Here is a 26,342-nt window from a genome sequence, read left to right as displayed (position 1 = left end):
ACAAGCTTCCTTCCATGCAAGTCAAGATTTGAATGCAACCTGGGGCCCTGCAGAGGGCCTCTCCTGATTCTACCCCTACTGTGCTGGCTATACCTTCTCTTCTGACCGATACATCCTCATTCTGGGCCTGACCACTGAGTGTGTTACCCAGGGCTCAATCCTCCTGCCTCTTCTTTTTCATTCTACACTCGAGTCCTTGATGAGTTCCATGGTTTTAGATGTCGTCTCTATAAAACAATGATTTCCATTTATATCTCTAGCGCCAGCCTCTCCCCTGAACTCCAGATATGTATATAACTGTCCTTTCAACATCTCCTCTTGGATGTTCTTTGGGCATCTAAAACTCAAATTGAAAACTGAGCTCTTGATATCCACTTCCATATTTACGGCAAAAACTGTTAATATTCTTAAGTATCAAGATCTCTTCCAAAGCCTGTAGCCCCAGAGCGTCCCCACGATCTGACTGTTTCACATCCTCCATAGCCACCACCTTTGGATGCAATCCACTATCATTCCTCACATGATCTACGGAGGATCTAACACCCTCCTGACCCTCTCCTGCTTCTTCTCTTTCTTCCCCAGAGCCTATGACCCACCTAGCAGCCTTTTAGAACTAAGTGGATCATGTAACTTACACGATTAAAATATTCTAAGGATAAACACTTGAGGCGATAGATGCCCCAATCACTCTGATTTGATCATTATCCATTGTATGCCTGTATCAAAACATCACATGTACCCCATAATTATATAAAACTAGGATATGCCCATGTTAATTAAAAATAAAAAAGTCCAAAAACCGATTCCAAGATTTTCTGATCACAATTAAAGTGTGTATGTGTGGCCTACAAGGCCTAAAGGGATGTGACCCCTGGAAGACTCTCAAGTCTGTGTCACTCGCTCACTGGCCTCTTTGTCACTGTTCACAACACTCTGTCCTGGTTGCCAGCCATGTCCCTCCCTCAAACGCTCCATGATTCTCTCCTTCACTGCATCCAGGTCCCTGCTGGAGAACCATCTCTTTGTTCCAGGCTCTGTAAGATAGTGATACAGTTTGGCTCTGCGTCCCCACGCAAATCTCATCTTGCAGATCCCACATTCCCACGGCATGGGAGGGACCACGTGGGAGATGACTGAATCATGGGGGGGGTGGGTCTTTTCCCATGCTGTTCTCGTGACAGTGAATGGGTCTCATGAACTCTGATAGTTTTAAAAACGGGAGTTTCGAGGCCGGGCGCGGTGGCTCAAGCCTGTAATCCCAGCACTTTGGGAGGCCGAGACGGGCGGATCACGAGGTCAGGAGATCGAGGCCATCCTGGCTAACACGGTGAAACCCCCGTCTCTACTAAAAAATACAAAAAACTAGCCGGGCGAGGTGGCGGCGCCTGTGGTCCCAGCTACTCGGGAGGCTGAGGCAGGAGAATGGCATGAACCTGGGAGGCGGAGCTTGCAGTGAGCTGAGATCCCGCCACTGCACTCCAGTCCGGGCGACAGAGCGAGACTCCATCTCAAAAAAAAAAAAAAAAAAACGGGAGTTTCCCTGCACAAGCTCTCTTTGCCTGCCGCCATCCATGTAAGATGTGACTTGGTCTTCCCTTGCCTTCTGCCTTGATTGTGAGGCCTCCCCAGCCATATGGAACTGTAAGTCCAATAAATCTCTTTCTTTTGTAAATTGCCCAGTCTCAGGTATGTCTTTATCAGCAGCATGAAAACGGACTAATACAGATAGTACATGCTCCTGTGTTTTCTCTATTCTTCTGCATTGGCTTATTTTTTACAGCACATATTGTTTCTGGCATAATTATGCATATTTCAGTATGTATAAGTTATCTCCTTCACTTACTGGTGGTAAGCCTTCATAAGATCAGGAACTAGATTTGCTTTGTTTACAATATAGATACCAAGTATCTACAACAGTGCCAGACACATAGTAGGCATCTAATAAATATGTATTAGACCATGACTCACAGTCTTGATTCATGAATTCCAGCTGCTGGGCAAATCTAACTTGAGCTGCTGAGGTGATCCCATGAAAGAGCTCAGTTCTAAAGGATTTCCTAATGTCACACATGATAGGGATAGTAACAACACCTACCCACTATGTGGCAGATACTGAGCTCAGCTTTTTTTTTCCTGGCTCTTTTGAAGATGTTTTCTTTTACATGAACTACTATGAAAGAAAAAATTAAATAACAAATAGAAATATTTAATATGTTTTGATGTTTTCATATGATATACTATTTATTTATTTATTCATTCATTCTGTCACCCAGGCTGGAGTGCAGTGGCACAACCATGGTTCACCTTAAAAGCCTAGTATGCTTCCTAATTCTCTTGATTAGTTAGTTAGCATTGACAAGTCAACTTGAAATGGCTAGAGAGAGTCTACCAGGTCATCATTAGTCTACTCTTCCTCCTCCTGTCTGTATTTCTTTGAGACATCATCATTATCTTCCACAGCCTTTCCTTTTCTTCATAATTACATTAAGTGCAAGCTCAGCAGAATGACATTGCTCCAACTTCAGCTTCAGAACAGCAGTTTCTTCAGATCTGGGTGGTACATACTTTTTTACTCAATTTCTCCTGCTTTTCATTACATCTAGTAACTGTGACAAGCAAGTTCTGTTCTCTCTCAAAACCAGACTGTCCAATAAACAACTTTCCATAGTAATTCCAGCCCTGAAGGCACTAGATAAAATGGCAGGCAGGGCAATTTGGGAAGGTGTGTATAAATGGTAAGCAGCCGTCAATGTGATTCTGTTAAGAAGTTCATCAACTGTTTTCCTCAAAATGTCTGGATTGTCCAGCATTGCATAGTAAGTCTGTGAGGAAGCACTCCAGTGGTCTATAGGGGTTGTGGACAGTCAGATGGAAATTTAAGTTGCTGTATAAAATGTAGTTCATATTCCAAACTCTGTTCAAGTGTCTCCTCCTGTCTGAGAGAACTCTCCCAAAGGTTTCCAACAAATTGGGGACTAGATACATTCAGTTTATCTACTTTGTAGGCCAAAAATGCACATGTGAGCATTATTATCCTGGAGTGATAGTTATTACTTATTTACCTTATTTAATCCTCAAGAAAAAGCTACCTCAGATTCTCTTTTTGAGATGAGAAACCAGAAGGATCAGCTTCACAGTTAAGAAGTAAGTGATGAAGCACAGACTGTGTGCTCCTAAGTTTCTGTCTTTAACACAGAGCACAAAGTCAAATGCCAACAGGGCCAAGCCATATTGAAAATGAGGGATACAGTTTGGGAATCACCCAGTGTCCTTTCTTGCTTTTTCTTGTTTCTTGTTTTTGTTTTTGTTTAGAGATGGGTCTTGCTATCTTGCCCAGGCTGGACTAGAACTCCTGGGCCCAAGCGATCCTCTTGCTTCTGCCTCCCGAGTAGCTGGGACCACAGGCGTGTGCCACCACTGTACTAGGCTTCTTCTTGCTTTATTTTGTCAACTCATTTTTTTAATTTTTGAGATGGAGTCTCACTCTGTTGCCCAGGCTACAGTGCAGTGGCACAATCTTGGCTCACTGCAACCTCCGCCTCATGGGTTCAAGCGATTCTCCTGCCTCAGCCTCCCCAGTAGCTGGGATTACAGGCACCCGCCACCATACCCGGCTGATTTGTTGTGTTTTTAGTAGAGATGGGGTTTCACCATGTTGGCCAGGCTGGTCTCGAACTCCAGACCTCAGGTGACTTGCCTGCCTCTCCGCCCAGCCTGTCAACTCACTTTTAATAGAAATCAGAGTGCAGATAGTATTTCTTGTCATGAAAAAAATGGTATAGTCACTAATTCATGATGATGCTTCAAAGTAAGGGTGCAACAAGGAGCCAGGAAGACTCTGGCAAGTTGGAGTATATGCGCATATCCTGAACGGGAAGCTCCCACATGTCCCTAGCCAGTCACTGCCATCAAGTAAGACTGGCCCCAAGTAGCCAAATCTTCCACTTCCTCAAAAGAAACTAGAAATTCAGATTTTTATATGAAATATCCCAAGGTTTTAAATGTTAGGTAAACATGGACAAGCACAAGAGACCACAGAAGGCTTATCTGCAGGCCAGGACACAGAGACATGTCAGCCCACAGACACCCTGGCTGTAAATCCTGGCCAGAGTCCTGTGCTGGGTATTACAGTGAAAGGATGAGATGTGGAGAAGGGAAGAAGGAGAGAGGGTGACATGCAAGACAGCTCAGAGATACATCATAAGGAAGGAAGGAAAGGCAAACACAAGACAGCGCCATTGCCCTATGGGATCATCACCCCACAAGCTCTCAGAGGAGGGAGAATTACTCCCATCTGGGGCAGCCAACGCAGGAATCATAGATCTGAGCAGACCCTGAAAGAAGCCAAGTGCTTGAATGAGTAGAAAGTTACCTCCATGTTTCAAGATTCAGACAAAACAATGAAAGTGAAATGTTCTGAAATGCACGAGACACTCTACACATTTAAAGAAGTATTTCCTATTTACAAACTAGAGCTGGCATCATGAAGTTTATATTGTCTATTTTTATAAATATATATAAGTTTATATTGTCTATTTCTTGCACAAAAGGGTTTGTTACCATCTTATTAAGACAACGTGTATTTTTGACTAGAGTGCTGAACTATACAAGTTCTATTTTTAAATCAAATGGTTGTATGTGTATATTTCATACCTGGGAGTGCAAGTCACTGTATCTGTCTTATTCCATCCTTTCTTCCTTTGCATTTATTTATAGTTTCTTTGCTGAAAAAAAATCAGTTGATTGTTAACGTTGTTAGTTCCATAAAGGCAGTTTTGAAAATTCAATGTGCCCATATATTTTAAAGTGACTTTCAATAATTAGGGACTGATTTGAAATGTCTAGTAGTGACAGTTTCCCTTTGGCTTTCGGTAACCTTTCTGTCCTCAGTCTGGCAGCTGAAGGTTTTTGGTTTGTGGCTTTTAAAGTGGTGTTAAGGGACATATTTCTGCCTGAGAACAGAGCTGTCCACCCGCACGTAGCCCAAATACACTACGCTCATGCAATTATAAATTAAATAATAATTTAATTTTAAAATATTTAAATTTAATATTTACATTCCATATTGGGTGATACATTTTAAAGACAGCAATTTTCTGATGAATGTTTTTAATTTTAAGCACTCTAATATAAGGAATAATAAAAATGACATTTTAGACTGTTCTGAATTTAGGAGCATAAATAGAGAAATTCGGGGCCTAGTTTTCAAGAATAGATGCTAACAGAATAAACAAAATTAAACCTGTCATTATATAACATTTTTATTCACCCTGTGCATGATATTCTAATATGCATTTTATAGAGTTTGTAGGAAGTTTAATTTTTCGTTTGGAGTAAAAGATAGTGTTACACAGTATAGGTGATAAATCAGGTTCTCATAGTTATGTGTGTGATCCTTAAAAGGTGAACGCACTAAATATACCTCAAAGACACAGCCATTAACCTTAAAGTGGATTGCAGATTTGACCTGTGGGAAAAGGAAGTGCAAGCGAGGCGTAGAGGTTTTTATTAATACTCCCACTATTTGGTTATAGGTATTAGAATATTTGAACGTAATGTTTATAGGCTAGCTCCATAGAGTCTCCTGGAAATCTTTATTTCACTGGTTTTCCAACTTGACTTCTGCCTTCCATTTCTGAATTCATTTCTTACTGTTGTACTACTGGCACCTAGAAGAATTTCTCTCGACTATTTTAACAAGCCTTCAGCTGACTGTTTTCCCTACCTTATCAATTCCCACTTATGTATCTTCACTCCTGTCATTAAGGCCATAAACAATGGAGTGAGTCAGACAGAAGTTTAAATTCCAGTTCTGCTATCATTTAGCCCTGTGTCTTTGTGAAAATTATTTAATCTCTGTGATTTTGAATACCTTTATTCATTAAATAAATACCTTCTGTGGTATTGTGGGGACTAAATCAGATGGGTCTATTCCCCACATCTCGACCACAGAATGTTTGTTGCCACGGATAAAGTCCCATACTGAAATGGGATGATTAGAGACACAGTCCCTCCTCAGCTCATCTAGCTCACCTTGGGTAAATCATTAGAATTCCCTAGGTCCAGCCACCGCACCCAACAACTCAGGGGGCAGACGTGGTGACTCAGCCTGGCTGCTGTTCTTCCAGATCCACATGCTCATTGCCTCCGCACAGCTGGGGAGAGTTTCCCCACCCACATCACACTATATTTGTTCATGGATCATCTAGTAATTATTTTTTAGATTTTAAAAAGCAATATGACGCAATGAACAAGAGATGCCTTCCCATCCTTTTATGCCTACACACTAGGTGTTCGAGGGCAAAGGAAACAGCAGGTACTTGATAAAAGCTGATTACATAAATATTCTCCCCAATACAGTGTAGAGCATTAAGCTACATAATACCAAATCACTACAAGCAGCACATCTTCTAGACTTAATTTCTTTGAGTCTATGACTGAATGTTGATTTCTTTGTACGACAAAACAATCTTTTATGTCAATATATCCACTGAAATTTTATAGAATTTTTTACATTTATTTCTACGTTATATATTAGTTTTTAAACAAATGTATACAAAAGAATATCAAAAAGTCTCACTGTTATACTATTCATGTTGCTTTTGCTATTTTTATAAAGAAAATAAAATGTTTGCAAATGTAGACACGTGTCACATAAAGTAACGACACCTTCCTGTCCTCAGTTATTCTATTCTAAGTTGGTCATTTTATGAGTTTTATGTTTTAGTCCAGAATATATCTATGCATATATATAGCAGCCTATGTGCACACACATTCTTTTCTTATTTGTACCTTATAACATGCTAAATAAGTGCTCTATACCTCACTTTTTGCTCTTTATAAAATATATATATAGGCCGGGTACGGTGGCTCACGCCTGTAATCCCAGCACTTGAGAGGCTGAGGAGGACAGATTGCGAGGTCAGGAGTTCAAGACCAGCCTGGCCAATATGGTGAAACCCCGCCTCTACTAAAAATACACCTGTAGTCCCAGCTACTTGGGAAGCTAAGGCAGGAGAATCACTTGAACCTGGAAGGTGGAGGTTGCAGTGAGCCAAGATTGTGCCACTGCACTCCAGCCTGGGCGACAGAGTGACTTTTTTTTTTTTTTTAGAGAGGAGTCTCACTATGTCATCCACGCTAGTCTGGAACTTCTAGGCTCAAGTAATCCACCTGCCTCAGCCTCCCAAAGTGCTAAGATTCCAAGTGTGAGCCACTGTGCCTGGTCTCACTTTTTACTCTTAATACTACTCCTTGGAAACATTTCCTTATAAGTTATGCAAAACCACACAACTTTTAAAAAGTGACTCTGTAATATCCCATGATATGGCTATCTCGTCATTTCCATTCTAGCTCCCTTTTCACAGTTTCCGTAGCTGTTTCCCGTTGTTGGCTACTGTCATTGCCATTGCTGCTTCAATGCGCATCCTTTTACTTGACATCTTGGAAAACTTATTTGAGTACATCCCAACTCTGTGATTAAGATCAAAAGGTATGTAAATTTATTTGTAGCTTATTTTATTTAAAAACTTTATAATCCTTTTTCATGTTTAACCCTCTCAAAATCACTGCCCATTTGACAGATGAGACAAAGTGGGTAATTTGGTCAGAACTCATGATCAGTTAATGTGTAGAGACAAAATTAGCGCTGAAACCTTCCTGCATTCTTCATTTCTTTTCTATCACTTCAAGCTGCATTTCCAATGAATTCCAAAGAAAAGGTCATCTGGAAAATTGGGTGTCTTCAATAAATGGATTAAGGTGGTGGTTGATAAACCTTTGAAGAACCACATGGAAAGAGATGCAAAGAAAGACACGCTGTGTTGTGTTTTTTTCCCCCACAGACTGACCTCTTTGGAGTTACAATACAGCCAAGCTTTTTTCTTTCCTTGTTTACCAGGTTCTATGAGAGAGGATAAAGAGAAAGATATTCGTGTTGATGAAAATGATGACAGATAAAATGTGTTTGAAGGCTATAAAAACTCCTTACATCTGGAGCAGCTGGCAGCCTGGGATTGGACTCTAAGGGGAGCTCATAGATATCTAATTTGAGCAATGGTTAAAAGTAAACTTGGGAACAGCTGATTCAGTGCAGTTATCTCTGGCTCTGGGAAGTTTTTGTGATGTTTAGAGGCTGGCACATAAAAATCCACATGACACATATTTGCTGAGTCTAATATCCTTATGAAAATGAACAGGGATGATTTACAGGAATATATTAGACACAGATGTTCTTATATAAACCAGGATATAACATGATATAGGAGGTAATGAGCCATTAAAATGGGCAGAAAATACTTGCTAATGTTTCAATAATTGTGTACATTGAAATACACAAATAACACACAAATATCAGTGGCGTAGAAATCAATTAGATTAGATAAATTGTTAGTCATTCAGCAAATAATTATGGCCTACGACAAATAAGGCATCTTGCTACAAATCACAAGACACAGAATCTTTGTACCTCAAGTGTATTTCAGGATCACACACGAGGGATACTGTCTCCAAAATGAAGAAACCTAGTACTTTAATAAAAGCAGAGACAAGGTGGGCTAGGGCCACAAAGCTATTTAAGCTATTGTGATTTTAAGCACTGGGCTAATCTTCAGCTCAAATTCCACATTGGAGCTTTCAGGAATGAGGAAGAGGAAAAGGCAAGGGAAAGTTGACAACTTAGTTGGATAAACTTACATGACAGGATTCTGATACGATAGGTCTCCAAGCTTCATTAGGAATTTTCATTCCAAGCTCTGATACATGCTGCCCTCGTGATGCTTAAAATCTACAGAATATGATGAGCATACAAAGACTTCTCTAATATGAAATGGCATAGTGATACATGTGATGTGAGTCAATAAAATAAGTACAGCTAGAGCAGTAGCAGCGGGAATGGAAAGAATGAGATGACTGAAGAACCATTGCTCAGGAAGAAGCAACATGAGGGTTTTTAAGATTGGTGCAGGTAGTCTGGTGCAGTGGCTCATGCCTGTAATCCCAACATGTTGAGAGGCTGAGATGAGTGGATCACTTGAGGTCAGGAGTTCGAGATCAGCCTGGTCAACACAGTGAAACCCTGTCTCTACTAAAAATACAAGTTAGCCTGTAATCCCAGCTAATCTGGAGGCTGAGGCAGAAGAATCGCTTGAGCCCAGGAGGTGGAGGTTGCAAAGAACTGAGATCATGCTACTGCACTCCAGCCTGGGCCACAAAGCAAGACTATCTCAAAAAAGATTGTTGCAGGGGATGAAAGAAAAATAAGAGGTGAAGCTCAGGATTTTGAATCTCTACTTGAGAGATAAGAGGAAAGGTGGCACTATTGGGCAAGATGCAAGGAAATGTGAGTTTGAAGTAGAGTTACCACATGCTGAAGTCAATGAGCTGGCAGGGCTTCTGTGCAGAAATATCCAGCAAACCTTCGGAAATGCATAAATGGAGCTCTAAAGCAGTAACAGCACAAGGGTCACATGTTTGATTTTACTCTGCTTAGAAAGGATACTTGAGTACATGGGTGAGGATAGGAATATATGCAAAACAACACAGGGAGGACAAGAAATAGACCAAGATGAGCTGTCCATCTCACTGAAGCAGGAACCAATGCAGGAATGAGAGAGTGATAAGGTTCATGAGCCATGTGTACTAACACAGAAGCCGAGACAGGAAGGAGATCTGAGAAGAACTGGATGATTTGAGTTATAAAATATACCTTGCAAACAAAGGAAGTTGAGGACTGAGAAGGTGCCACTGAATTTTGTCCTGTTGGAAGTGAATGCTCAGTGCCGCCAAGTGAAAATAGCACTTGGGCAGAAGTTTCTCAGCAAGGCAATTTACTTCTATAGAAGGGTGTATCGCGCAGATGGAGCAATGGCAAGAGCACACTGGACAAGGAAGGGGAAGGGGGTCTTATTCCTACCCAGCTAGTCCCTACTGCTGTGCCTTTTCCCTATTGGCTAGTGTTAGACCGCAGAGTCTAAGCTAATTCCAAATGGCTATTTTAAAGAGAGCAAGGGTACGAGCTGGAGTGGTGGGGTGAGTAGTTTTGGTGGGAGGGACAGTCACAGAACAGGTGACTAAGGAAACCTAAGGACACCTAAGACAGAACAGGTGATAGAGGCTAGGAGGGGGTTGTTTACTGAAACTAGGGGCAAGGAGGGTAAAGAAAGAGGAAGTTAAACTTTAAAATGGAGAACAAAGAACAGGGAAGCTGAACATACTGACATATTGGTTCTTTGAAGAGGAACTCAGAACTCATTGTACTTAACAATTTTTCTGTCTCTTGAATTTTAAAGGTAGTTAACAGGCTAAACTTTGAAGAGGAATTTACTGTATCCTACAGTCCATAGGATGTAATTGGTGATATTCGCACTTGAGCTTAGCCAGGAGGCTGAGAAGCAATGTGATTGGTGATGTTCAATGGAGAAGATGGTGGTAGAGCAAAAGCCAAATCACATCTTAGCTTTGTCTATTGCAATCACCTCTCAACTGCACTTTCTACTTCTAACCTTTCCTTTCTTCAACCATCCTTCTTTCTACCCAAAGTTATCTTTCTAAAAGCCAAATTTAGTGATATCACTCCTTTGGTTAAAATGTTTTGATGGCTCCCGTTGCCTGAGGACTTCAAAGTTCTCCCAATTGAGGTCACGCTCAACTGATACCATTTGCTACAATCAACTGTATATTATTTGCCCTTCTTCAGCAGGTCTGAATTTTTCATACCTTTTGCCTTTGCTAATGCTGCCCCTTCAAAATAAAATACCTCCTAATCTCTACCAATGGCCTACAACCTATCTCAGGTATCTCCTCCTGTGTGAGGATACCCCTAATCCTCCAGGCAAAATGAATACCTCCTCTCAATGCTTCCATAGAACTTTTCAGGGATTGCTGTTGGGTTACTAGATCATGTTAACTGAATAATGATTTTTTTATATATTGTGTCTCTCCTAATGTGGCACAAAACATATGACAGTATTATATTCATTCTTACAGCCCCAGTACCTAGCATTGTCCACACGTGTTGTTTTTCATTACTTTTGAATGAACGAATGCATAAAATAGCTGCTAAAATATAAGATGTTTGGGAATGGAGACAGCTGAGCATGTTTGAAGGCAGAACAGAAGGAATAAGTCAAGGGAAACGATGGCGAACGCTGAGAGAGGGAAAGGAGGAGATCATTAATGGAGCTACATCCCGAAGAAGACATGATGAATGATGTAAATAACAAAGATGGTGAAGTGAGACTTGGGAAGAAAAAGAGACAAATTTGCAACTGAACCAGGAGACTGTGGACAGGAGACCATAAGTGAATTGACGATCATTGAGCCCCTTTTATCCACCAGGTGCTGGCACAGGTTATGTATCTTTGCTCATTATTTAGCATTACAAGCCTTGTAACCTGTCCATTTACAGATGATCAGGCCAAATTGAAGGGTTTTAGAGTTTGGTTTTAGTCACATAAGTCAAGTTTGAATCCTAGGCCATTTTCTCTCAGTCTCCTGCTTTTTCCATGAAATAAAAATTGTCAGTGGTTGGAGGCCACAGTAGGAGATCAGGAGGACAAGGCACTTTCCACTGTTAAAAGGCAAAATTAAAGTGCCTTAGAGTGAGTCTGGGCTGGATTCGTAGATAAGTGAAGCCAGAATGCTGCTTACATTCACGTAGGCATATTTCATCTTGCTCCTTTACCAATTTGGGCTGAGAAAGAAAAGGCCACTGTTATGTTTTAGAGTTTCAATAATCTTCTGAATGTTTCCAGCACTTTCCCTTGGATTCAGGAAGACTGTATTAGATACTTTATTTCACAAATACCCACGAAGCACATGCTATTATGTGCTCAGCATGGGGAATTTCTTACGAGATATCAAATAAGAATCAGATATAGTCCTGAAGGAAAAGATATTTTAATGGAACTTTGATAGAAAAAAAATCACTATTCCATGAGGAGAATATTATACATGCCGTAAAAGTGATTCAAAGAAAAAGATGAGACAATAATTGATCTAAATCTAATGATATATTTGGACCAGATTATATATTAAACCAAGAAGGCAGAATAGGCATTCCATCAGAAAGAAAGGAATAAAGGAAAGGAGAGAGGAGGAGCAGAGAGGGGAGGAGAGGAGGGAAGGGTAGGAGAGGGGAGAGGAGAGGAGGGGAGAGGGGAAGGGAGGGGAGGGGAACAGAGAAGTTTGACTGTGAGGGACAGGAAGGTGGTTCAGGGAGCCAGAGGTAGTCCAGTGTGTATCATTGGAAAATGCAAAAATGAAACTCTATGAGTAACATGTACAATTTTGAGTTACAGGCTAAGATATTATTAAGATCCATACCCAGCAGGCATTAGGGAGCCACTGAGGGTTGAAGAAAACTCCAATACAGGCAGTGTGATTTTACAGATTTGGGTCAAATTTATTCTTCAAGTAAAATCCTTCTGTGGCTTCGCACCGCTGTTAGAATAAAGTCTAAAATCCACATCAGGCCCCTTCAAGTCATGCATCACCTGGTTTCAACCAAGCAGATTTTCAACTCATAATGGTGCCTCAGTCCTCCCAGCCCAGGGGTTTAACATATTCTGTTCCCCCGAAAAGGCTCTCTCCCATTCTTCCCTTGGGAAATGCCCCACTTTCTCCCAAATCTCATCATACACATCTCTTTCTCAGGAAGAAATTATCCTCTGATATTCTAGGCTAGATGAGTTCCCCTAGTTATACCTTCAAGGCCAACTGTCCTTTCCAACATCGACTTAGAATTGTAATTCTATACATATTTGGATCATTACTTGGTAATGCCTGTCTGCCAAATTAAACTGTAAATTCCATGAAAGCAGGAACTATGTGAAACCGGCTAATAAACATTATCTCCGTGTCTAACACAGAAGAGTAGTACATAAATCGGCTCAAGCCTATGACTTATTTGATGATTTATTTGATGTAAGGCCCTGAGACAAAAAGACAAGGAAGCTGTTAGACATCTAGAAAAAGGGTTGTTGAAAGTATGACACAAACAGAAATGGAGAGCTGTGTTTGAGATGTATTTTACAGGTAGAAGCAGGCCAGGCACGGTGACTCACACCTGTAATCCCAACACTTTGGGAGGCTGAGGGGGGCAGATCACGAGGTCAGGAGATCGAGACTATCCTGGCCAACATGGTGAAACCCCATCTCTACTAAAATTACAAAAATTAGCCGGGCGTTGTGGCGCCTGCTTGTCATCCCAGCTAATTGGGAGGCTGAGGCAGGAGAATCGCTTGAACCTGGGAGGCAGTGGTGGCAGTGGCTGAGATCACGCCACTGCAATCCAGCCTGGCGACAGCGAGAGTCTGTCTAAAACCAAACAAACAAAAAGAGTAGAAGCAGTGGGACTTGAAATTTATTGGATGGATTATGTCTAAGTAATTTGAGAGGCCTGATAAAAAAAATATGTAACATTTCCATTGATTTTCTATCTTTCCTGATTTTAAAGAAATCCTTTCTCAGGTCAACTACGGTATCTCCCAATATTGCCATTCCTTTTATCTTATGCATTGTTTATAGAACAGTCTAAAAATATTTACTGAGCACCTACTATGTGCCTGGCACTCTTATGGGTGCTTGAAACACATCAGCAAACAAAGCAAGCAAAGATCCCTACATTCGTGGAGCTTACATTTTTGGCAGAAAGATACAGAACCTAAAGAGTAAACTGCAGATATAAGCATATTATAGTGTGCATTCAAAGGTGGTAGGTACAGGAAAAAGAAAAGTAGAACAGTGTAAAAGGGATCGATACAAACAGCCTAGTAGCACTACCCCAGTTATCTAGAGCACGTAACATGTATTAATTTTAAAAGCATCTCTCTTTTCTTGTTTGTTTTACTTTTAATGAAACCCAGAAACTTTCCAAGTAGGCATTCAATGAAATGTAATTGCTCCTTTTCTCATCTGTTTCCTGGAGATAAAATCCTCAAGGGCAGAGAAGAAGCAGGATATCACAGAAGTAGGAAGAAAGCTTCCTGGATGGAGCTGGGAGGGAAAGTTCTATACTAGTACCCTACCCATCAGTTCAGGAGCTCTCAGCGCCTCTCCCGACGCAGCGCTCAGCATCTCAGCATCTCAGCATCTCAGCATAGTTCCTCAGACTTCCTTTTTTTTTTTTTTTTGAGACAGGGTCTTGCTCTGTGGCCCAGGCTGGAATGCAGTGGCATTATCTCAGTTCACTGCAACCTCCGCCTCCCAGGTTCAAGGGATTCTCATGCCTCAACCTCCCGCGAGGCTGGGACTGCAGGTGCCCACCATGACACCTGGCTAATTTTTGTATTTTTAGTAGAGACAGGGTTTCACCATGTTGGTCAGGCTGGTCTCAAACTCCTAACCTCAAATGATCCACCTGCTTCAGCCTCTCAAAGTGCTGGGATTACAGGCGTGAGCCACTGCACCTGGCCTGTTCCTCAGACTTCTAACCAACTCCTTAATTTTGTTATTATACTCTGAAAATATTTTCTTAGGCTACTTTTCTATTTCTCACTTTTCATCAGTTTCTTCTCTCCAAAAGTCTTTCATGGCCTTACTAACCTACAGGAAAGCACTGGACAATGCCTTTTATTTGTGGGTGAAAGTTATTTCAAATAACTAGTTTGCTACGTTTAATTTTTCATTCATGAATTATAATTTTTTCGTGGCTTTCTGAATAGTATTAATAAAATTTGCATATTCATTCTAACAGTAAATAACATAATAAAAGATAATAAATATTTAATGGCTTTTCCTTAACTTTTAGAAAACAGTTGGAACAATTCAACCTGTTAAGACAGTGTTTACTTAGAAACTGACTTCTCAAAACAGAAGGTAGATACATTTTTTAATTGCTCATAACCTAAACAGTAAGAAAAGAATAAATTAACTTCTTCATTATCTCAGTCTACAGGAAGACTATTTTTGAAATGAAAGAACAGTTTGTTAAATAGATTCCAATTATTTAAATCAATTAAAACTTAACTACAAGTTTAAAAGTCAAATATTTAATTATTATTTTCATTTATTCCCAATAATGGAGCTATTTTGTTATATTAAATTAAATGTACTGATTATTTTGGCTTTGTGCAGACATGACTTTAATGTGTTTATAGGTTTTCAATTAATACATCAGTGATTTCCATAAAATTCTAGATGCTTGACTTCTCCTTTAAAAAAAAAAGACGTTTAATACTCCTCATTTCTTCCTATCTGTCTGCTTCATTCATGTATACATTCATATTCTCCTCTGTCCCTGAAGGTATATAAATTGACAATCTCAGTTCATTGATCAAAGAAAAAGTATCAGAAATGGACCCTATTCCTCAAAAGGCTGGCAACGTAGTAAGAGTGACAAAAAATAAGTAATAAATTCAAAAAATAATTAAATGCAAAAAGGCAACTTTAATAGGATGTCAACTTTGTTTCTTCCGCATATATTGAATTTTCAGTTGAGATACTATCCTCAGTCCTCAAAATCAAACAAAATCTGGGATCAATGCCACAGGTGCCAAACCACCTCAAAGGCAGGAAACAGACATTGAAGACTGATCCAATGTGAGAGGATAAGAATTCCTTTGGGAAGTTGTTGGAGAGTTGTGGTACCATGATACCAGGCAGGGGAGTGTTTCCCTGTAACCTTAATCCAGTTGAGGAGGACTTAAGCACAGTCACCCAAAATGTTTAATGCGTGTCTTTGGTGTCTCAGAAACCCAGAGACTGATGTCTGACTTTTCCAGCACCAACTTGGTGGCCTACTGGAACAGAAAGAGCTGAGCTGGGGGTGAGCTACACAAACATCACAGGGTTCCTCCCTAGCAGAAGCAAAGCAGGTGTGTGTGTGTGTGTGTGTGTGTGTGGCTGGTGTATTGGCAAGAAAAAAATTAGAGAAAGATTTGAGGTTTTGGTCTGACACTGAATTCAACTTTTTAAAACCAAACCTGAGGGGCCACGAATTTTTTACCTGAGAGTCATCTTTAAAAGGATGAGATGACTTGAGATTTTACCCCAAGGCCTGGAACTACAGTTCGTTAGGTCGAAAGGTGGCAGGAGAAGGAAACGACGACGTTGTTTCCTTCAAGTGCCCTTCCTAGTCCTGTACTTTCAGTGAAGTGACACAATCGATTGGAGTGCGGGACCACCAAGTTCACTGTGAAATATAGAAAATTAGTCATCCAAATAAAAGAGATGCACGTGCATTGCAGAGAACAACACAATTTTCACGAAAAAAGATTGGCAAAGAGTTGGGGGCCAGTTACAGAAAACTTTAGAGTTGGGACATCATAAAGTCTGGGGACACATTAAACTCTGGCCGCATCACCTAAAAAGCTCAGCGGATCATTCTGCAAAACTAATTAAAACCTGAAAATTGACTTTGGACATAGAGAATAAAAATACACTATGTCTTCAAATGCTCTGCATTTTCTTGAAGAAGTTTGTACTAAATGGCTTATCAAAGCCTGCTATTATCCCCCACTATTAAATATACCAAGTAAATCAAGATGTAAACAAACATATTAAACTACCATTTCATTAAGAGCACAATTTGAAAGTTAATTGGATAAGAAGTGAATAAAGACAGGAAAGGAAACAGTGTGAGTGAGTGGTTCAAAAGAAGTGATAGACTGGAAACATCATTTGAAGAGCAATACAGCGAAGAAGTAGATCAAAAGATACCTCCTCCCAGGAGTTTCTTGTGTCATTTAAAATAATTTTTCATGTATGGAGGTAAGCATGGTTCTAGGAAAAGAATTTTGAACTTAAAATCAGTGGGTAAAAACTGTTGTTGTACCTAGTTGTACATCAAACTCCTGAGTATATTAATTGTACACTCATTATATGAGTGAGTATACTAATTTATGCTAATTGTTGGGAAAGACAGTGCCCCCCTCCGTCTCTTGGGCTCTTACATGTCTTACTGGGTTTATCAAGAATGCAAAGCGCTGAAAGCTCTTTTCTGGGGCTGTTTCTCAGGGTCATGTTTGCAGAGCAACCTAGACAGATGATGTCAAGTCTCTCTCTGGGACAAAGATCTTGTTTTCTTACTGCTTGCTCTAAAAGCAATGGATTCCCCAAATTCAGTGTTCCCTGGCTACAGGCAAACCCACTGTGAGTGTAGCATTCATCTGGGCCCCTCCACATCACTCCCATGAGATTTGAAGAAGGGACAAAGGAAACAAACACAAACATGATGATGCTCATGCTGCTGACTGAGCTTTGAGTGCCGAAGTCCTTTGTTTCTGACCCAGGAGTCTTGTGTTTTGTGCCAGTATCCAGGAAGCATTAATTGGCTAGTTTACTTGCTTGTATGCAGGGTGAAATATCAGACCCGACATCATCATTGATATGTGTAGTCTTTACCATGCACATGACTTCCCCTGGTTAGGTATATCACTCAGGAATATTCAAAATACTGTATTTGGAATATTATGTTATGCTACTAGTCTAATCATTCCTTACTTGTTGGAGAACCGTTCATTGTTACTGCCTCAAAGCAAATTCATAACATGTATATACCTGAATAATTCAGAATCCTTTCCTTACTTTTTTAAGATATTCACCTTTTAAATAAGCTTGATCAACAATTTCTCTTCATTTGAACCTCCCAACTCTTCTCCTTTTCACCAATTTGTATTAGCTCTCTTTCTCCTCCAGAGACCTGTTTGAACACACAAGACACACAACTTGAATTAAAAATAGAGAGATGGTCTGTTGGGGTCTCTTCTCTACTCATACTGTGACATTGATTGCAACTTGAACATGCCAAGGAGTTACCTCAACCTTATAACAATATATAAAATAATAAACAGATGTGGCAACACAAAAATATTGCTATAATCTTGTAAACGGCAGGTTGAAGTAAGATAATTATGAGGATGAATAGCCTTATTAGTGTCAAATACAATAGTATTTTCGGTAAGTGTGTGACAGAGCGTCTTCTATTCCTTTGCAACCAATGGTGAAGACTGGTGGAAATATGAACTTTTTCTCAGATTCATAAAGGCAGAAGAAGAGATAGTGACATAATTATAATTATATTAAGAAGCATGGTTGATTGGTTGTCAGCACACTTACATTTAACAGTCTTGGGTGTTTTTACATGATAATGGCATAATGACAGTAATGAACTTAGAAGTTATTCTTAGCAAAGTATCACAGCAGAGTGCAATCGATTTCTGCAAAAGCTATAAATGCAATCTCCAACCTTATAGGTTATTGTAAATGCAAAGCACAAATTCTCATTCATAACTACTTAATTAAAGAACATTATTGGTTTACCTGTAATTGCTTTAATTTATCACAGTGTTACAATTTATAAGTAATGTGTGTTATTCTTCAGTAGTTTTATTGTAATTACACATAATTTACAATTCACATTACCGGATTTCTAATTATCCTCTAAATATTCTTGGTTATAAAAATGAAAATACTATTTTAAGGAGAATAGGATAATTAACAATGTATTAAATCTATTGGCTGTCAAGCATTTAACAAACAATAAAGTCAACGAATTCAGGCGATTTCGTTGATGGGTTATAAAATTTTATAAAGTTATGGAGTGCAACTTAGTCATTCCTTGAGAAGCCGCCATTAATAACGCTGTTTCAAATTAATCTTGGTAGAACTCTGGTCCACATTATATTTGGCAAAACAACACATCCAGCATCTCCTTTTATGTTTGGGTGGATGGCACTGGAGAGGGGCCAGTGTAGGTATCCATCAGAATATTCCTAAACAAGCTTTCCTAACGTTAGAGTTTCCAAGTTACTTGACTTAGAAGGTGGAATAGTGACAATTTCGATCTATTGAATCTATTGTGATTCTAGAGATTGGGAAAGATAATGTGGTTAGCTTAGTAAAATCACTATTTGGAATTTCCTTCAAAGTTTGTAAACAGCCTTGTTGTGGCATGATGTAGCAGTAGGCCAAAGTCACATGACCTCACCCTTTCATTTGAAGATAACTAATGAAAGACATACGGTGAGCCATAATGTTCTATAGAATATGCAGCCACCTCTACGGTGTGGTTTGAAAGGTCTTCAAAATTCAGTATCTTTTAAATAAACCTGAAATTTCTATCATTAGAAACAATCCTTGTGGTTAGGCATTGATCCAGAAAGCTTCCATAAATGCAACTGTAATATGTACACTGAATGAAATATGAATGGTCTTCATCACTGAATTCACAAGAATTCATTTTTAGATGAGATGGTATCAGGCAAGAGGTAGAAGGGACAGAGAAAATACTGTCAGAAAATAAAGAAGAGAAGAAAGTTCTGTTGAGGCAAGAAACCTAGCTAAAGTAACGTAAAACTATGTATGGTAGGATGGGGATATGTCCAGCAACCCAAGAACCTTGTGATGTTTCTGTGTGCCAGGACAGAATAGATCATTGAAGAAAATTGAGACTGGCATCCTTGCTTGGTAAGTTGGTCTAAGACCAATCGTAAAATCTCCCTGCTAAGGTTTTTTGGGTTTTGGTGTTTTGTTGTTGTTTTAAATCCTGGTCCTCGAAGCTATTGCACTTCCCTACCTTTAACGAAAATGGAGCTTTCTATCATTCAGAATAAAAATAATTGATTATAACTTTTTAAATGGTATCAAAAGATATGGTCCTGGTGTGGCTGGCAAAATGGCCAAATAGGAACAACTCCGGTCTGCAGCTCCCAGCAAAATCAATGCAGAAGGCGGTGATTTCTGCATTGCCAGCTGAAGTACCCAGCTCATCTCCTTGGGACTGGTTAGACAGTGGGTGCAGCCCATGGAGGGCAAGCAGAAGTCAGGGGGGGGCATCGCCTTACCCAGAAAGTGCAAGGGGTCTGGGAACTCCCTCCCCGAGGCAAGGGAAGCCGTGAGGGACTGTGCTGTGAGGAACGGTACACTCCAGCCCAGATACTACACTTTTCCCATGGTCTTCGCAACCCACAGACCAGGAGATTCTCTCGGGTGCCTACGCCACCAGGGCCCCGGGTTTCAAGCACAAAACCAGGCAGTTGTTTGGGCGGACACCAAGCTAGCTGCGGAAGTTTTTTTCATACCCCAGTGGTGCCTGGAATGCCAGTGAGACAGAACCATTCACTTCCCCGGAAAGGGGGCTGAAGCCATGGAACCCAGCGGATCCCACCCCTGCGGAGCCCAGCAAGCCAGGATCCACTGGCTTGAAATTCTCACTGCCAGCGCAGCAGTCTGAAGTTGACCTGGGAAGCTCCAGCTTGGTGGGGGGAGGGGCGCTTGCCGTTACTGAGACCTGAGTAGGTGTGTTTCCCCTCACAGTGTAAATAAAGCCACCAGGGAGTTCAAACTGGGTGGAGACCACAACTGCTCAGCAAAGCTGCTGTAGCCAGACTGCCTTTCTAGATTCCTCCTCTCTGGGCAGGGCGTCTCTGAAAGAAAGGCAGCAGCCCCAGACAGGGGCTTATAGATAAAACCCCCATCTCCCTGGGACAGAGCACCCGGGGGAAGGGGCAGCTGCGGGCGCAGCTTCAGCAGACTTAAACATTCCTGCCTTCCTGCTCCGAAGAGAGCAGCGGCTCTTTCAGCACAGTGCTCAAGCTCTGCTAAGGGACAGACTGCCTCCTCAAGTGGGTCCCTGACCCCCGTGCCTCCTAACTGGGAGACACCTCCCAGCATGGATTGACAGACACCTCATACAGGAGAGCTCCAACTGGTATCTGGTGGGTGCCCCTCTGAGACAAAGCTTCCAGAGGAAGAAACAGACAGAAATCTTTGCTGTTCTGCAGGCTCGTCTGGTGATACCCAGGCAAACAGGGTCTGGAGTGGACCTCCAGCAAACTCCAGCGACCTGCAGTAGAGAGGCCTGATTGTTACAAGGAAAACTAACAAATAGAAAGGAATAGAATCAACATCAACATAAAGGACATTCACAAAAAAAGCCCATCCGAAGGTCATCAACATCAAAGGCCAAAGGTAGATAAATCCACGAAGATGAGGAAAAACCAGTGTAAAAAGGCTGAAAATTCCAAAAACCAGAATGCCTCTTCTCCTCCAAAAGATCACAATTCTTCACCAGCAAGGGAACAAAACTGGATGGAGAATGAGTTTGATGAGCTAACAGAAGTAGGCTTCAGAAGGTGGGTAATAACAAACTCCTCTGAGCTGAAGGAGCATGTTCTAACCCAATGCAAGGAAGCTAACAACCTTGAAAGAAGATTAGACGAATTGCTAACTAGAATAACCAGTTTAGAGAAGAACATAAATGACCTGATGGAGCCGAAAAACACCGCACAAGAACTTCGTGAAGCATACACAAGTATCAACAGCCGAACCGATCAAGCAGAAGAAAGGATATAGGAAACTGAAGATCAACTTGATGAAATAAAGCATGAAGACAGGATTAGAAAAAAAGCAATGGAAAGGGATGAACAAAGTCACCAAGAAATATGGGACTATGTGAAAAGGCCAAACCTATGTTTGATTGGTGTGCCTGAAAGTGACGAGGAGAATGGAACCAAGCTGGAAAACACTCTTCAGGATATTATCCAGGAGAACTTCCCCAGCCTAGCAAGACAGGCCAATATTCAAACTCAGGAAATAAAGAGAACACCACAAAGATACTCCTCAAGAAGAGCAACTCCAAGACACATAATTTTCAGATTCACAAAGGTTGAAATGAAGGAAAAAATGTTAAGAGCAGCCAGAGAGAAAGGTCAGGTTACCCACAAAGGGAAGCCCATCAGACTAACAGTGGATCTCTCTGCAGAAACCTTACAAGCCAAAAGAGAGTGGAGGGCTAATATTCAACATTCTTAAAGAATTTCAAACCAGAATTTCATGTCCAGCAAAACTAAGCTTCATAAGCAAAGGAGAAGTAAAATCCTTTACAGAGAAGCAAATGCTGAGAGATTTTGTCACCTCTAGGCTTACCTTACAAAAACTCCTGAAGGAAGCACTACATATGGAAAGGACAAACCAGTACCAGCCACTGTAAAAACATTCCAAATTGCAAAGGCCATCGACACTATGAAGAAACTGCATCAACTAACTGGCAAAATAACCAGCTAGCATCATAATGACAGGTTCAAATTCACACATAACAATATTAACCTTAAGTGTAAATGGGCTAAATGCCCCAATTAAAAGACACAGACTGGCAAATTGAATAAAGAGTCAAGACCCATCAGTGTGCTGTATTCAGGAGACCCATCTCACATGCAAAGACACACATAAGCTCACGATAAAGGGATGAAGGAATATTTACCAAGCAAATGGAAAGAAAAAAAAAAAAAGCAGGAATTGCAATCCTAGTGTGATAAAACAGATTTTAAACCAACAAAGATCAAAAAAGACAAAGAAGAGCATTACATAATGGTAAAGGGATCAATGTAACAAGAAGAGCTAGCTATCCTAAATATATATGCACCCAATACAGGAGCACCCAGATTCATAAAGCAAGTTCTTAGAGAACTACAAAGAGACTTAGACTCCCACACAATAATAGTGGGAGACTTTAACACTCCACTGTCAATATTAGACAGACCAGTGAGACAAAAAATTAACAAGGATATTCAGGACTTGAACTCAGCTCTGGACCAAGCAGACCTAATAAACATCTACAGAACTCTCCACCTCAAATCAACAGAATATACATTCTTCTCAGCACCACATTGCACTTATTCTAAAATTAACCCCATAATTGGAAGTAAAACACTCCTCAGCAAATGCGTAAGAATGGAAATCATAACAGTCTCTCAGACCACAGTGCAATCAAATTAGAACTCAGGATTAAGAAACACATTCAAAACCGCACAACTACATGGAAACTGAACAACCTGCTCCTGAGTGACTACTGGGTAAATAACAAGATTAGGCAGAAATAAGTTATTTGAAACCAGTGAGAACAAAGACACAATGTTCTAGAATCTCTGGGACAGAGCTAAAGCAGTGTTTAGAGGGAAATTTATAGCACTAAATGCCCACAGGAGAAGGCTGGAAATATCCAAACTCGACATCCTAACATCATAACTAAAACAACTAGAGAAGCAAGAGCAGGCAAAATCAAAAGCTAGGGGAAAACAAGAAATAAGTAAGATCAGAGCAGAACTGAGGAAGATAAAAACACAAAACACTATTCAAAAAACCAATGAATCCAGGAGTTGGTTTTTTGAAAATGTTAACAAAATAAATAGACCGCTAGCCAGACTAATAAAGAAGAAAAGAGAGAGGAATCAAATAGATACAATAAAAAATGATAAAGGGGATGTCACCACTGATCCCACAGAAATACAAACTATCATCAGAGAATACTATAAACACCTTTATGCAAATAAACTAGAAAATCTAGAAGAAATGGGTAAATTCCTGGACACATACACCCTACCAAGACTAAACCAGGAAGAAGTCTAATCCCTGAATAGACCAATAAAAAGTTCTGAAATTAAGGCAGTGATTAGTAGTCTACCAACCACAAATAGCCCAGGACCAGACAGATTCACAGCCGAATTCTACCAGAGGTACAAAGAAGAACTGGTACCATTCCTTCTGAAACTATTCCAAACAATAGAAAAAGAGGAACTCCTCCCTAACTCATTTTGGAGGCCAGCATCATCCTGATACCAAAACCTGGCAGAGACATAACAAAAAAAGAAAATTTCAGGCCAATATCCCTGATGAACATTGATGCAAAATCTTCAATGAAATACTGGCAAACCGAATCAGGCAGCATATCAAAAAACTTATCCATCACAATCGAGTCAGCTTCATACCTGGGATGCGAGGCTGGTTCAGCATACACAAATCAATAAATGTAATCCATCACATAAACAGAACCAATGACAAAAACCACATAATTATCTCAATAGATGCAGAAAAGGCCTTTGACAAAATTCAACACCCCTTCATGCTAAAAACTCTCAATAAACTAGCTATTAATGGAACATATCTCAAAATAATAAGAGCTATTTATGACAAACCCACAGCCAATATCATACTGAATGGGCAAAAGCTGGAAGCATTCCCTTTGAAAACCAGCACAAGACAAGAATGCCCTCTCTCACCACTCCTATTCAATATAGTGTTGGAAGTTCTGGCCAGGGCAATCAGGCAAGAGAAATAAATAAAGGGTATTCAACAGGAAGAAAGTCAAATTATCTCTGTTTGCAGATGACATAATTGTATATTTGGAAAACCCCATCATCTCAGCCCAAAATATCCTAAAGCTGATAAGCAACTTCAGCAAAGTCTCAAGATACAAAATCAATGTGCAAAAATCACAGCATTCCTATACACTAATAATAGACAAACAGAGAGCCAAATCATGAGTGAACTCCCATTCACAATTGCCACAAAGAGAATAAAATACCTAGGAATACAACTTATAAGGAATGTGAAGTACCTCTTCCAGGAGAACTACAAACCACTACTCAAGGAAATCAGAGAGGACACAAACAAATGGAAAAACGTTCCATCTCATGGACAGGAAGAATAAATATCATGAAAATGGCCATACTGCCCAAAGTAATTTATAGATTCAATGCTATTCCCATCCAGCTACCATTGACTTTCTTCACAGAATTAGAAAAAACTACTTTAAATTTCATATGGAACCAAAAAAAACAGCACATATAGCCAAGACAATCCTAAGCAAAAAGAACAAAGCTGGAGGCATCATGCTAACTGACTTCAAACTATACTACAAGACTACAGTAACCAAAACAGCATGGTACTGGTACCAAAATAGATATGTAGATCAATGGAACAGAACAGAGCCCTCAGAAATAATGAGGGCTCTCTACAACCATCTGATCTTTGAAAATCTGACAAAAACAAGCAATCGGCAAAGGATTCCCTATTTAATAAATGGTATTGGGAAAACTGGCTAGCCATATGCAGAAAACTGAAACTGGACCCCTTCCTTACATCTTATACAAAAATTAACTCAAGACAGTTTAAAGACTTAAATGTAAAACCTAAACCCATAAAAACCCTAGAAGAAAACCTAGGCAATACCATTCAGGACATAGGCATGTGCAAAGACTTCATGACTAAAACACCAAAAGCAATGGCAACAAAAGCCAAAATTGACAAAAGGGATCTAATTAAACTAAAGAGCTTCTGCACAGCAAAAGAAACTATCATCAGAGTGAACAGGCAGCCTACAGAATGGGAGAAAAATTTTGCAATCTATCCATCTGACAAAGGGCTAATATCCAGAATCTACAAGAAACTTAAACAATTTTACAAGAAAAACAACCCCATCAGAAAGCGGGCAAAGAATATGAACAACACTTTTCAAAAGAGGATATTTATGTGGCCAAAAAACATATGAAAAAAAAGCTCATCATCACTGATCATTAGAGGAATGCAAATCAAAACCACACAATGAGATAGCATCTCACGCTAGTTAGAATGGCGATCATTAAAAAGTCAGGAAACAACAGATGCTAGAGAGGATGTGGAAAAATAGGAAGGCTTTTACACTGTTGGTGGGAGTGTACATTAGTTCAACCATTGTGGAAGACAGTGTGGCAATTCCTCAAAGATCTAGAACCAGAAATACCATTTGACCCACTGATCCCATTACTGTGTATATACCCAAAGGATTATAATAAATCATTATGCTATAAAGACACACGCACAGGTATGTTTATGGCAGCACTGTTCACAATAGCAAAGACTTGGAACCAACCCAAATGCCCATCAATGATAGACTGGATAAAGAAAATGTGGCACATAATACATTGTGGAATACTGTGCATCCATAAGAAAGAATCAGATCATGTCCTTTCCAGGGACATGGATGAAGCTGGAAGTTTCTCAAGAAACTAACACAGAAACAGAAAACAAACCACTGCGTGTTTTCACTCATAAGTAGGAGTTGAACAATGAAAACACATAGACACAGAGAGGGGAACATAACACACTGGGGCCTGCCAGGGAGTCGGGGGCAAGGGGAGGGAAAGCATTAGGAGAAGTAGCTAATGTAGATGACAGGTTGATGGTTGCAGCAAGCCACCATGGCACGTGCATACCTATGTAACAAACCTTCAGGTTCTGCACATGTATCCCAGAACTTAAAGTATAATAAAAAATAAAATAAAATAAGAAAATATGTGACTGCATGAACCTTTCTGAAGCCTAATCAAACCTGAGGTTAGAAGTTCCTGAATTGAACTTTAGAAAGAGTAATAAATATATTGTCTTGCAGTTATCAATCAGAAAAAAAAGATGTGGTCCTAAAATCATAAATTGTATTTACAGTTCAAGGCATATCACCATAACTGCCAATCATCTACTAAATTCATGTGCCTTGAAATTTGGTTGTCGGCCGGGCGCGGTGGCTCAAGCCTGTAATCCCAGCACTTTGGGAGGCTGAGACGGGCGGATCACGAGGTCAGGAGATC

General features: G+C 40.2%; 1 pseudogene; it reads right to left on the bottom strand.

The window, feature by feature from the left end:
* Window positions 1–2,374: 2,374 nt before the first annotated feature.
* The window catches only part of LOC105524497, a 27,174-nt pseudogene continuing 3,206 nt past the window's right edge, over window positions 2,375–26,342 (bottom strand).

The sequence above is a fragment of the Colobus angolensis genome, unplaced genomic scaffold, assembly GCF_000951035.1.
Source record: "Colobus angolensis palliatus isolate OR3802 unplaced genomic scaffold, Cang.pa_1.0 Scaffold5, whole genome shotgun sequence".
Lineage (NCBI taxonomy): Eukaryota > Metazoa > Chordata > Mammalia > Primates > Cercopithecidae > Colobus > Colobus angolensis.
This window is presented reverse-complemented; position numbering and strand designations above follow the sequence as displayed.